Source organism: Sturnira hondurensis, unplaced genomic scaffold (assembly GCF_014824575.4).
Source record: "Sturnira hondurensis isolate 20B ecotype Veracruz unplaced genomic scaffold, ASM1482457v3 Scaffold0008196, whole genome shotgun sequence".
Lineage (NCBI taxonomy): Eukaryota > Metazoa > Chordata > Mammalia > Chiroptera > Phyllostomidae > Sturnira > Sturnira hondurensis.
In genome coordinates, this window is record NW_028080827.1 from 23,082,665 (window position 1) to 23,096,016 (window position 13,352).

General features: G+C 41.8%; 1 protein-coding gene across 2 annotated transcripts in view; it reads left to right on the forward strand.

Annotated features, from left to right (window-relative positions):
* Positions 1-758: 758 nt before the first annotated feature.
* The window catches only part of GNG2 (G protein subunit gamma 2), a 108,657-nt gene continuing 96,063 nt past the window's right edge, over positions 759-13,352 (forward strand). The window contains exon 1 of one of the 2 annotated variants that reach the window (XM_037054306.1): positions 759-771. The gene's annotated coding sequence lies outside the window, so the exon portion shown is untranslated. Of the gene's footprint in view, positions 772-833; positions 973-13,352 lie in introns of those variants that run through there. The other variant, XM_037054305.1, reaches the window with a different exon arrangement.

The following is a 13,352-nucleotide window of genomic DNA, read 5'->3' on the forward strand; positions in this document are numbered from 1 at the left end:
AATACTTATCAGGGTCATTCTTTTCTGAGTATGTGGGTTAAGCAAGATTTCAGTGGTGGTGGGACCTTGGAGAAATTAGTCATCTAGAATGCTGGCCCAGAGAAAAATGCTGCAGCAAGGTGCTGCAAGCTTCCAGCTAACTCATTTGAAAAGGACTATAGTGAATCAGAAGGAGCCATTGAGGCTGGATCTCTGGGCCAGAACCTGGCCAGCGGCTTTTGACACCCCCCAAAAAACAGCCACCGCAGCAGCAGCAACAGCAATGAAAACAAGCCAAGTTCAAGCTAAGAAAGCAGACTGTGTGCCGGCAAGGGGGCCGCCCATGCTGAAGGCGGTAGGTCGTGGAGGTGAGGGCGAGGGAACGAGGAAGGGGTAGGAAGGAATAGATGCCACCAAGGGGATTAAGAACAAAGGGATAAAGGGGCTAGTTTCTTGCAGTCAAATTGTGTCAGTAGCCCAGGTGAAACTGCCAGTGAGCCCCGAAATGGAATGAGAGGGAAAGAAGGAAGCAGCTCGCAGCTACTAAGAAGAGGAGGAAGTGGGAGATGTGCTGCTTCCTGTAGAAGGAACGATGACTGAAGACAAAGCTGGGTGGGGACTAGTCCCTGGGCTGCAGGCGCAGCTGCTACACATACACACAACGGCCGCTGCTCAGTGGGCAGCTCCTACTACTGCTGAGCTGGGCTGGGCGGGCTGCGCCGGAGCTCGCCTGCACAGACCGGCTGGAGACAGGAGAAAAGCCACTCTTCCCCGACCAGCCTCAGAGCCACGGTAAGAGAAAGGCTTTTCAGTGTCGCTCTTTTTTTTAAGTGAGTAAAATGANCTGCTACACATACACACAACGGCCGCTGCTCAGTGGGCAGCTCCTACTACTGCTGAGCTGGGCTGGGCGGGCTGCGCCGGAGCTCGCCTGCACAGACCGGCTGGAGACAGGAGAAAAGCCACTCTTCCCCGACCAGCCTCAGAGCCACGGTAAGAGAAAGGCTTTTCAGTGTCGCTCTTTTTTTAAGTGAGTAAAATGACCATCGCCTGTGGTTTTACAGGCAGATTGCTAAGGGAAGATCGGGACATTGTTTCAGGATTGGGGAAAATCATTAAGATGGGTTCTTGTGGAAGGGCTTTTGAGAATGCCCACATTTGCTTTAAAAAGAAAACGATCCTAGTGCTTATCTTTGGTGACCGGTCAGGAAAACACGCCAAATGTAAGAAGCCGTTTGCACAGTTCTCTCGGAAGAACAGCAGGGCTGAGTGGAATCAACTGGGGCTGTGGAGCTGTGCGCTGATCGTCTGAGCCTTGCAGTCCTCTTTCAGGGGTGTGAGCGAGTAAAATGTTAATTGCATTATCTTTCCGACACGTTGCCCAGGGGTATCATCTGTTTTGCAGCTTAATGACTGTGATTTGGCTTCTTTGGGGGGAGGGATAGGGGTATTAAATCCTTTTGTACTCACAATTTGCCAACAAAAGAATTGCGTATTGTGAGGGGCAGTACTTACCATTAAAAAACGGCGTCTTTTCCCCTGTGCTCTGTGCAGCTGCTTTCAGTATAACCTCAGAAGCAGCTACAATTTGCCCGTCGGTCTTCTCCTGAAGTTGCATCCTTTCTCAAAGGAGGGTGGCGGGTTTCGCTTGTCCAGCATGAGATACCAGCGTATACCTGGATTTTATGTTTGCATGGATTTTATTCATCTCTAGGTCAGGATACATGTTAATTTCAGTGAGGAACAAAATATACAATTGTGGCTGGGCTGTGTCCTTACTTACATACACCACAGACAGACTGAAATAGTAAAATCAGAACGTGGTTTTTATTCTTTGGTTTTCTAGAGCGAGGGATGCTCTTAATGAGAGTCTGTGGCCGTGACTCGTTCCTATTTATGAATGATACGTAAAAGTGCATTAAATAAGTCTAGTGGATAAGAAAGGAAATTGTGGAGTCCTTTGACATGATATGTAGGAGAAAGAGTTTAATACACTGGTTCTAAAAATTAAGCTTCGTCTCCAAAAGAAAGTATAGTTAAGCAGTAAATAGTCATTGATAAAAGGTTTTATTTTTTGAGTTAATAGAATGGAAGGAGATCAATTTTCAAAGGAAAAAAACTTCTTATAGTGGAGTAAAATAATAAAAAGGTCATATTTAGACACTAATAAATTCTTAAAATAGAGGTTTTTAAACACTAAATGAGCCATTGAGTGTATATGTGCCTCCGCATTTGTCACCACTGTCTACTGTGAAGAGCTGTAGGGTTTTTTTTTTTAATGCTATTTGATGAAATTAATTTGGCTTCTCAAAATTTGTATTGTACCAGCACATTTTGAGAGAGAAGAATATTTTGGTACTGAAGGAAAAGCAGTGTCTACTTTTCTGAGCTGCCTTATTGAATGAAACCTGTGCTATGTCTAAGAGGCAAAACCGTGGAACTCCCCTGACAGATTCACTGCATTTAATCGAATCTGTGGGCAAAACAAGTCATGCCACGTATTCCACAGCTCCTCTTCCCATTTGCCTCTTTTTAGTAAAATATGTGAAGATACCTGCCCAGAGAGGGGGTCTAGCCCAGATCAGGGATCCAGAAAGCCCCTAACTGGAGTCCTCCCATCAAGCTGCCTGTCATTACGTGAAGTAGAAAGTTGGGAACCCGGGCTGTATGAATGAGTATGGGCTCATCCTCTGGTACTGACTCATCTACCAGCTGTGTTCACTAGGTAATGCCCACACTCGGCTGTGTTTGGGGGTGTGTAGACAATCTGCGTGCCTCTTCTCTGCGTGTTTCCCTCAAGAGTAAGAAAATAAAACCTTGACCCACAGGCACTGGCAAGTCAAGAGAGCCCCCTGCTCTTCCAGAAACAGCTAAGAAGTGCCCGTTCTCTGCATAGCACAAAACATTTCCTTAATTGTTTAATTCCAGCTTGAGGCACAACATTAGTGAGTAACAGCAGATCAGTAACTGCAATGGTAGAAGGTTTAGGAAAAAGATGAAAATGCTCCTACGCTGTAAAATGAGACTAGTTCCACTTATTGTGGCCATATGGAATATTGAAAAGCATAATGCTTTTGCCCAGGGTACTCAGTGGCTTTTGAGGGAGTCGACCAACACTGAAATTTTAATTGAATGTGTGTGTGTGTGTGTTTTTTCCTGCCATATGGCCAATGGCTGAGAGGAAACATGACTCCATTATTTCATGAGGCCCAGCCCTGGGCCTCATGTGGTAGGCACATAGCAAATACATTTGGTCCACTGACTTTTTCAGCCTACCTCTGAAGGCAGGCCCAACTTTTAAGTATAAAGGCTCTATACTCAAAACAGAAAGGCCATTCAAAAAGATAACTGTGGGTAAAAGAAAATAACATCATGGACTAAAAGGAATGCAGGCTTGGAGAGTCAGGCAGGTCCGCCTTTGAATCCTGCTGCTTAACCTAGTATGTTAGTTTATGAACCTTAGTGTTTTCATTGTAAAGAGGGTTCAATAGTACTTAGTCAAGGTGGTGGGTTTTGTTTGATTCTATTGGGGGGTTGATTTTCGTTTGGATTTTGCTTTGTTGTGGATATGTGGGGACCTGGGACACAGTAGGTACTCAGATGTCATTTTTCATTCCTGGGTGGCATAAGGAAAAGTTAGCATACACTTGATCTTTGCCACTATCACAAAAGTTCCAGGAGACTTTTTTATTATAGTAAAATGAATATATCTTTTATAAAATTTCTCATTTTGACTGATTTGAAGTGTATCATTCTACAGCAGTAAGTATATTGGCACTGTTGTGCACCCATCACCACCATCCATCTCTAAATCCATTTCATCTTCTCAGGCCGAGAAGTTTGAGTTTATTGGGGAGTTTAATGGGGAAACTCGGTCCCCATTAAACACTAACTCCCCATTTCCTCCTTCCCCTGCCCCTTAACAACCACCCTTCTGCTTTCTGTCTCTATGTTTTGATTATGCTAGATACCTCATATAAGTGGAATCATACAGTATTCGCCTTTTTGTGACTGGCTTAATTCGCCTAGCACTTGTCTTCAAGGTTCCTCCAGGTTGTAGCATGTGTCAGACTTTCCCTCCTTTGTAGGCTGGATGCTATTCCACTGTGTGAATACACCACACTTCGTCGATGCGTTTGGTGGGCACTGGGTTGCTTCCGCATTTGAGCTATTGGGAATAAGTGAACATAAGTGTGCAAATATCTGTTTGAGTTCCTGCTTTCATTTATTTGGGGGTACCCAGAAGTGGAATCAGTGAGTCATATGTTAATTCTGAGTTTGGTTTTTGAGGCACTACCATATTGTTTTCCACAGCAGCTGCCTGCACGCACCGTTTTACATTCCCACTAGCCATGCCCAAGGGTTCTCTTCTCAGCACATCCTCACCAACACTGGTTATTTTCTGGAGGTTTTGCTTGCTTCTTTTCTGTCGTAGCCATCCTACTGGGTGTGAATTGATATCTCTTCGTGGTTTCAATTTGCATTTCCTTAAGGATTAGTGATTTGGAGAGGCTTTTCCTGTGTTCATTGGCCTGTGTTTGTATATATTCTTTGAAGACATGTTTATTCAAGTCCTTTGCTCATTTTTTACTTGGATTGTTTTGGAAGAGACATTTTTAAATGGTGAGATCTCTTAACATAGTGTGTCAGAGATCATAATGATAACAGTTGTATTTAATCTTGGTCGTCCATCAGTATTATTCCTGCCCAAGTAAAATACTTCTCTCAAAAGTAACTTTTAAAATCAAAAGGAGAAAGTAAGAAAATCTGTAGAGCTCCTGATACTTGGTGATATCAGGAACCCAATAGTGAAATTCAATCCCCTGGGTAGACAGTCAGACCAGGGAGCCTGATGGTCAAGTGTGGACCAGGCTACCACTGTCTCTGAAGTGCCTTTCCACCTTCCTTTCAGCAGGATGAGAAAAAATTGCCTGATAGGTAGCAGTGTCAGAAAAAAAGGAGGAGATACTAAAGTACTAAATTGCTTCCCAACCCTTTGTAGTGGGAGCATTAACTTGTAGAGAAGTCCTATAGCAGTTAAACAGTAACAAATTGATTTCTGGGACAACAGGTTTCTACTAATGAAATGTGATTTTAATCTAAATTTCATGTTTGAAAATAAAGAATCTTTGCGTGTTCTACTCCTGATTCCCAAACTGCTGAGGCAGGGTATGAATGGGGCTGGGGAGAGCTGGGTGAGAGGAGTAGGGAGCAAGGACTCTCTGTTGAACAGGGACAGTGTCTGAGCTGTGTGCTGTGGCTGCAGTCATTGACCTGGGATGGTTTGGAGAGTTTGTGAATGACTGTATGTTAACCTTTTGTAATGCACTCTGTGTGTGTTGTGGGGTGGGGGGTTGGGGCTGGCAGTAATGACCTCTGACTTTGTTTACTTTCCAAATCTGTTCATTTCACAAGTTCTGGGAGGATCCATGCCTGGTTCTCTGGATACTCAAGGAAGAGGGGGATTACAAAGCAGTATTAAGATTTAGTCCCTGGTCTAAGACATCGGGAGTGGTAGAGCTGAAAATGACTTGGGAAACATCCGAGCCTGTATCAACCCCTCCACAACTGATAATGGGCCTAGAATTTAAGTTACTTGTCCAAAGGTGCACAGTTGATTAATATACCCCCTCCCAAATTCAATCTCCATTTAACTTTCTTCCATAATAGAACAGATGAAGAGAAAGTCTTCATATTTTGTCACTTATTAGAATTGTTTATAAGACCAATTATTTTGCTTAAAGAGAAGAGGTGATGTTTACATTTAACACTATGTAAATATGGAGTTTCTTTGTTCAAATTTGTTCAAATGTAAAGATGCCACTGTGGAAGTAAAATTCAGATTTTCAGGAGTATCAGAGGTATATATGGTCCCACTAAAACTTTCATGTTAAAGAAAACAAGTTTTATTCAGTGGGAGTCAGCGTTCAGACAATCTCTAGAGGACTTTATTATTTTTTAAAGATTTTATTTATTTACTTTTAGAAAAGAGAGGGGAAGAGAAGCAAACATCAATGTGTGGTTGCTCCTCATGCGCCCCCTACTGGAGACCTGGTCCACAACCCAGGCACGTGCCCTAGACTGGGAATCCAACCAGCTACCCTTTGGTTTGTAGGCAGGCACTCAATCTGCTGAGCCACACCATCCAGGGCTCTAGAGGACTTTTAAGTATTAAAAAGAGGGAGGTCAATTTTCAACCTTTAATGATAATATGTTTCTTAGAAGTGGCACCACTGTATACCAAGGTTCAAGATAAGACAGAATCAACCCTTTTGTCTCTTGGCAAATATATGTAAATAGCCACGCTCTTAATGGAGAACCAGTCACTTGACCCCTGTTCCTTTGGCCTTCCCTTGCTACCTTGCCAACCTGGGTGTCGTGTCAGACAGCCGTGATTCTTGCTGCCAGGTGCCTGGCACTCAGAGCTGATGGAGAGGGTCTGGCAACTGGGTCGATGGGTTCTACCTGAGATTCACTGCAACATCAGCAGGGCTCTTGCTGTTGTTTGAAAATCCTTTTCCCTTCTTACTTTTTTCATTTCACTTTCAACCATCCCCTGATGCATTTCTGATGAAAACCGTTAAACCCAAGTCCTACTCCCTTTATCCATTACAGATGACCCCCTTCTATTTTTCTGAGAAGGCATATGCTATAGGTTTCTTCCGCCTCATTCCTTACCACTTCAAGAGTTCTCTGTCTTCATTCATTCTCTTATCCTTCCTTCTTAGATCAAATTAACACAGGTATTTCTTCTTAGTCAGGAGTAAACTCACGCTTGAACTGTCCATTCCATTTCCTTTTACTTTCTAGGAGACTAGGTTCTGACAATAGTTCTATCTCCTTCCTACAGATTTGGTTTCTTCTCTTTATTGGCCCTTTCCTCTTGGCTTGCAAACATGCTTAGTGTACACACATAAATTAATTAAAATGTAAACAACCCTGCTGTCAGCAAAGCTTCCTCTGGACTTTTTAAACCTCTATCAAGCTCAAGCTTGTTTTCTTCCTAACTTAAGGAAGGAAACGTAGTTTTCCTTCTACCTGCCTAAGTTCTCAGTGAGGACCCTGTAACAAAAGACAGATCAATAAGAGAAAAGCAGACATTTGTTAACATGTGTACCTCATGTATACAAGAGAGATACCCAGGGAAAAATGAGTAACTCTCAGAGATGGTTTAGAATTCAGGATTAAAAAACATCTTCAGCTAAAAGACGTAAGTGGGGGAGGCCAGGTATGGGGAGGCAATCGGGTAACTGAGAGTGAGGTCGTCATGCGCATTTAGGTTGGTGCCCCTCCACAGACAAGTCTCTGGTTGTCAGTCACCCTTTTCTTCCTGGTACAGAGAGGGAAGCACTTTTACAAATGAAAATTTCCTTCATAAATGTAAATTTTTCTTATGAAAGAGGTGACTTCTAGCCTGTTTTCAGAATTTCTCCTGTGTGTGTTGTTTTCCAAAATAATCTGCTCAAAATAATTCTTATGCCAAAGAGGGAAATTTTGAGGTGGCACATTCTGCCACCTTCATCCCTCTCCGAGGGCTTCCGTCTTCCCCACCCACCCTAAATTCTCTCGGGACTCGATTCTTCAGCAGTGGAGTTTCTCTCTCCCCTAATCAAATCCCGTCCTGTGATTTCAGTCATTGTTGCTGTGTGAGTCCGTCCCCAAACCACCTCTCCATCCTGACCTCTAACCTCCTCTCTAAACTTACACATCAGGTTCCCGGCAAACTTCCCTTAGCATCCAACCTACTGACAGTGAAACGCCCGTGTCCAGAGCAGCACGGGCCATCCCTTCCCACACTCCTCCACACCAGGTCCTCACCTGATTCCCTGATTATCAAGGACACCATTCTCTCAGTCCCTCAATGATCAAAACTTACTTTCACTATTTTCCTCACCAACTACTCAAGTTGTAGTCAAAAACCTATCATGACGCTCTCTACTCTTTTACATGTAGACCGCCATGTTTTAGTTCAGGCCCTTCTAACCCCCAGCTGGGTTGGTTTGCTGTTCATGTTCCTGCCTCTCCCTAGAATAACCTTCCTGCTTCCCCTTGCACGTGGTACTCCACAGGCTTTCTTCTCTAAAGAGCCAAATTCCTTCTTTCCTGTGAGGCTCAGTTTCAATGCTGCTTCTTCTATGAAGCCTTTCTTGGTTTCTTCCCTCCCATCCCCAATAAGAAACCATCTTTACCTCCCCGGAAGTCTCTTTCTCTTTCATCACAGCACTGAGCACATTCTAGCGTGTATAATGGCAATCTGATTTTGGTTTTTTTGCAAGATCTTTGAGGAGGGTGGCCACATCCAGTTTTATCTTTCTCTTCTGTATTATAGTACACAAAACCAGTTTGGGGACTCTTTTTTTGTTTGTTTGTTTAAAATTCTTTTTACCTTCACCCAAGGAGATTGAGATTGTTTTTTTCATTTAGAGAAGGGAAAGAGGAAGGGAGAAAGGGAAACACTGATGCGAGAGAGAAACATTGATTGGTTGCCTCCAGTGTGCTCCTGATCACAGGCATCCTGCACTGGGGAGCAAACCCACAACCTAGGTATGTGCTCTGACCAGGAATTGAACCCACAACCCTTTGGTTATGGGATGATGCTCTAACCCACTGAGCCACTTTGGCCAGCACTTATTTGTTTGTTTTTAACTTCAGCTTTATTGAGGTATGATTGATAAAATTTTAATATTTTTAAAGTGTACACTATGGTGATTTGATATATACTGCCAAAAGATTGCTCCTATCTAGTCAATTAACACATTCATTATCCATCACTTTATCTATTTATTTATTTTTATTTGGAGAGAACATTTTTAAAAGATTTTTTATTTATTTATCTTTAGAGGGGAAGGGAAGGGAAGGAGAGAAATATCAATGTATGGTTGCCTCTCATGAGTCCCCTGCTGGGAACTGGCCTGCAACCCAGGCATGTGCCCTGACTGGGAATCAAATCGCGATTGTGTGGTTCGCAGGCCCTCACTCAATCCACTGAGCTACACCAGCCAGTCTGGAGAGAACATTTAAGTCCACAAATACATTCTGTTTATTATTCATTTATTTACTGACCTTTCTTGAGTCACTTATTTTTTGATGTCCAGTGGGCTAGATACTCTAGGAGCCTGCTCATAAACTGCTGATGAACAGACACCGCTGACCTAGTTGCAGTACAGTCAGTCAGTCTGTCTGCCCGTCTTAACCGAATGTCTGAAATGGGACACATGTCCTTTGAAGGGCAAGGGGAAAGTTGGGCAAACAAAATAGGCCAGTCCTTTATTTTCTTGGAACTTACATTCTAATGTTGGGAGAGACCCAGTTAAACACATAAACCAGGGGCTTTTGGATCTGGCCTCACATTGGAAACCACTAAGCAGTGCTTTAAAAAAATACCTATGTCCCACGCCTCAACACAGACTCATATTAGATCAGAACCAGCCAGGGTTGGACCCCATTGGCAGAAACAAATGATAATACAAGAGAATATTGGGTAGTGAGGAGTGCTGAGATGGCTTAAAATAGAAACCAGTTGAATTATAAAAGTTGTGTATGTGAGGTGGTGGTAATTGGGGGATTTACTGTTGTTGGGTAATCCCTGAAGGCCTCTCTGAGGAGGTGACATTTTAATTGAGACTCGTATTATGGTGAGGAGTCAGCCATATGAAGATCTACAGGGAGAGGGTTCCCAAGCAAAAGGTGCTGGATTCTGGAATAAGGATGAGATAAAATTCTTGATGAAATGTAGCTTTTTTACATATGTGTATGGTAATTTATAAAATACGTCTTTCATCTACAAAGGAAGATTTTCCCAGGCATACGCCCTGACTGGGAATTAAACCGCGGTGGTTTTGTTCACAGGCCTGTGCTCAATCCACTGAGCTTCATCAGCCAGGGCTTACAGGAAGATTTTCAATTAAATGAGGCCGACTCCAAATGAGGAACACTTGGCTGTTGTGTCCAGTACTTACTTGGTCAGGGCTGACTTTTCTTTGGATCCTTTGATTTACACAGTGGGGAAGATGCCTCTGTAGAACTACATTTTTCTACACTACAGCCAGCATACAGGGCTTGCTGTCTGAATTAATCGCCAATCTTATGTTTAAAATAAACTTAGGGTACTTGGTATTGCCTTTAGATGAGTAAACAAAGCAGTGACTTCTGCCTGTCATTCTGTCTAGGAGAACTAGGGAAAACTCTCAGAGGAGTCATTCAAACAACACAGAGTCCAGCTCTCACGTTCGAATGAGTGAAGATCAATCAACATGTTTCAGAAATCAAGATGAGAACTAGCACTTGTGGCACGTTCCATCTGTGCCACTGTGTGCTGGATGCTTTATGTACGTTACGGTTTTCCACTAGATTTAAAAGTAAGCCTAGGAGGTGAGAACAGTGTTTTCCTATCAGGACACTTTTGGCTGCTGAGAAAGGCAACACCTTACCAAAATGGTTTGAACAATAGGAAGCGTATTGCAAAACCTCCAGAAAGGAGGGTAAGTCCAGAGTGGGTTATACATAGGTGAACGACATTCTTAGCAACCTGAATTCTTTCCCTCCTCCCATTCTGACCACCTCAGCAGATTGGTTTACCCCCTTAGGCCCATCTTTATCGCTGTGCTGAGATGGCTACTATAATTTCAAAATATAGGCAGATGTCAATGTCTAGAGACACAGTGAAGTGGCTAATTTCTTCTCATGTACCTTTTTTTTTAAGGTTACAGGCAAAGCTATCTCCAGCAGAATTCCCCTCACAAGTCATATGCTTATCTCTTAGTGGATAGGAAGGTGGCCCACTGTGATTGGCTACAAATAAAAGAGTTTCCTCCTGAGGCCTCAGAGCAGCCTGCCTCTCTGAAGAAGATAGTCGCCAAGTCCCCTCCCCCCCCTCGCCCCCTCCTAAAAGGCTTTGTTCTATTGGCTAATCCTTTAGCTCACTGCAGGTAGGCAGTCAACAGAGTCTGCAACTATGATTATTTCCACCTTAAAAGTGAAGATACCAAGGCTCAAAAGATTAAATCAGTTATCTAAGATCACACAACTTTGAGTGGAACAGGGCTTTCATGCATCTCCCTTTGATGCACACACACCAAACCTTGTTTTGGTTGATGAAGATGATTTAGGTAGATTGCAAAAAGAACCCTAGAAGAAAATACAAAATGGCTGACGCAAGACCAAGTCAAGAAGAACGTTCTAAACAAATTATTCCAGAGGAAAATACATCAGGTTCTATAAAGCAATAAAAATAGCATTTAATTTAGGCAACCAGGACTGCATGTCTGCGTGGTAAAAATATGTAATTAAATTGAGTCTTCCTGGCTGGTCATTTAAATCAATTTGACCAAAATAAAATCCACCTAGGGCCAAGAAATGAGCTAGAAAGGCCAAGGTTCTGTGTATGGTATTTGTCGGACTTAAATGAAAACCTTGGTGTTTTTTTTCTAGAGAGGGATGTATTTTGTTGATCACGGCACCTGTAGGAGAAGAATGAGTAATATGTAGAATTTTCTATTACGAGTAATTTTGAAAATAGGTTTTCACTTTCCAACTCCAAGGCAGCATGCAGTTTCATTATTGTTGCATTTTCTTCATGGTTTTTACCTTCCACTTTGGTGTTGTATTTCAGAGGCTATACATGGGAAGCAGCAGTAGTGAAAAAGGGAAATTTCAGTGGAATTGTCACTACAGTGTTTTGACTGCTCATCTCGAAGTGTATTTTTGTACTTTCTCATCGTAGCAGACTAAGTATTAATGGTAGGAGTACCTTTTCTGTAGTAAATGATTGAGTGCTTCCTACTCTTCTATTTGCATTTTTAAACAGGAAAGTAAAGTGAATTTTTTAGGCTTTGCCAACAGAGCTCTGTTTAAGGAGGATATTTATCTGATCTGTGCAGAACCATTTGAAAAAAAATCAAAAAATTTAAATAGAAAAAAAATCTCATTTTGGAGGCTATCCTCAGAAAACTCAATTCATCCTTTGCTTTTTTTTTAGCCTTATGCATGATGGTTGTACATTGGGAGCATTTCTGTGTATGGACATTAAAGACATTTCACTAACAGTTTTATTTTTTGTCTTCGGGAAAAAATGGTATTGAACAGCCCCAGGATTTTCTTTATTTAAAATAATACGAAAATTTAAATGTGCAAAGGTGAAAGGTCCTAGGCAAAAAAAAAAAAAAAAAAAAAAATTGTACAACTTGTCTTTTACTGTGTCTTAAAGTAATTCTAAGATATAGTGTAAAATATGATATTCTAAGGTTTCCTACATAGGTGAACATGGTAGTTGAAAAACATGGGAATCAGAATTTCTTGAGCAAGTTGCTTAAACTTTGTATACCTGTTCTATAAAATGGGAAGTTATGATGACAATATCTACTTCACAGAATTGTCAGAAGAAAATTATATAATGCATGTAGAATATTTATCTAGCATAGTGTATGACTGACGGTAATTATTCAGATGGATAGCTATTATTATTACAATTGTTATTGTCACCACAAGCTGGAGTAGAATATCTTTTATTCTATCCATGGGATTCTTACTGAATTTCTGCCAGAAATGATTACAGCCCAGCCTCAATCACGGATGCTCAAACTTGGGGTAAGAATCACCTAAGGAAGCCTATTTTCATGGGATAGTCACATGTCAATGTTCTAACTAATTTACTGAAGTGTCAGTCTCAGGCATGTGCTGTTTGTTCAGTAATCCATGTGCTTACTCAAATATTTCCAGCTTTCCTTATCAACTCATGATAGACTTAGCTTCTCTGTCCGCTTTAGTTAGATGTCGCCATGTATTTTGCATTGGTCAGTGAAATGTGAGCGGAAATGACACTTACCACTTCCCTGAAAAAGCGTGTAAGAACCAGGGCATAAGCACATCGCTTGGTGACTGGGAGTCGTTCAGCATAGGAAGAAAGGGTGGCTGCTCTCTTAAGCCTGAGTCTCCGCGTGAAGACGACACAGAGGCGATCTCTCCACTGACCCGTCATGCAGAGTCACAAATAAGCTCTGCTGTTTTGAGCCACTGAGATTTGGGGGGTAGGTTACTGCAGAATAACCTAGACTCTCCTGACAGATACACTCAGGTTACCCCTTTAAACTCTAGAAAGTAAAATATATTATTGGCAACAATGCATAAAATGTGTAGCTGTGTGGAGATAGTAATTTTTAGGGACTATTTTCTGTGTGTATGCATGCATATTATGTGTTATACTATATGTAAGCGTCAGGAGACTTAGATTCTTAAGTTAAATAGATTTATATAAAATTTCTAGTTAAATTTCTGGTAAAATAAGATTTATTTACACTTCATATAGAGGAAATCAACATACCAAAATTACCAACATCTTTTTTTGAGGGGAGTCAATTGTGATGCCAAAATCAGGA